Here is an 861-nt window from a genome sequence, read left to right on the forward strand (position 1 = left end):
GACTGCTTTTCTGTATAGCGTCCACATGACATTTCGGACTTGAGTTTTTCTACTTGATCTAGTCATTTCCCATTATTCTAAAGCCAATGACACCAAGTTTTTCCAAATCCAACTACAACTTTTCTTGAGAATGACTTTTTTGGAGGGCCATTTTCACTTGGTTCTTAAAGGGTTAAAATTTGGACTTTGCAACTTGAATTTTTATGAGCTATTAGCTGATTCAGTCTACTTTCATGTCCTCAAATTTCAAAAAGATCCAACTTGTACTTTTGGAGTAATAAGCCTTACAAGTAGCCAACCCCTCTTTGTGCCCAAGCCTTTTTGGACTTGAAAATTTTCCAATTTTTTTTTTTTCTTTTTTTTGGTTTTTTACCTTCTAATTATGTGTCTGATGACTTTCTCATGTTCAAAATGGTGCTATTTTAGTTTTAAAGTGCTCTTTGATAGTTTTCAGGCAGCAAGTTCATCTGATGGCACCGCGCTTTGACGTCAGACATGGCACTGTCATTCCGCAGCTTCGTGCCAAGTTTGGTGTCCGTTGGATAATTAGGCGAGAAATGAGAGCGAAAAAGATTGGTCATTGAAAACGCGTTTTCTCAAAAAACACTTTGTTTTCTTTCTTTTGGTCTTAAACAACTAATGCAAATCCTCTACCTAACCCAAAAAAAGACTCTAAAGGCAGCTAAACCTTGTTTGCACAGAAATTTTAGTTTTAAAGTGCTCTTTGATAGATTTCAGGCAGCAAGTTCATCTGATGGCACCGCGCTTTGACGTCAGACATGGCACTGTCATTCCGCAGCTTCGTGCCAAGTTTGGTGTCCGTTGGATAATTAGGCGAGAAATGAGAGCGAAAAAGATTGG

The sequence above is a fragment of the Lottia gigantea genome (genome assembly GCF_000327385.1).
Source record: "Lottia gigantea unplaced genomic scaffold LOTGIsca_279, whole genome shotgun sequence".
NCBI lineage: Eukaryota > Metazoa > Mollusca > Gastropoda > Lottiidae > Lottia > Lottia gigantea.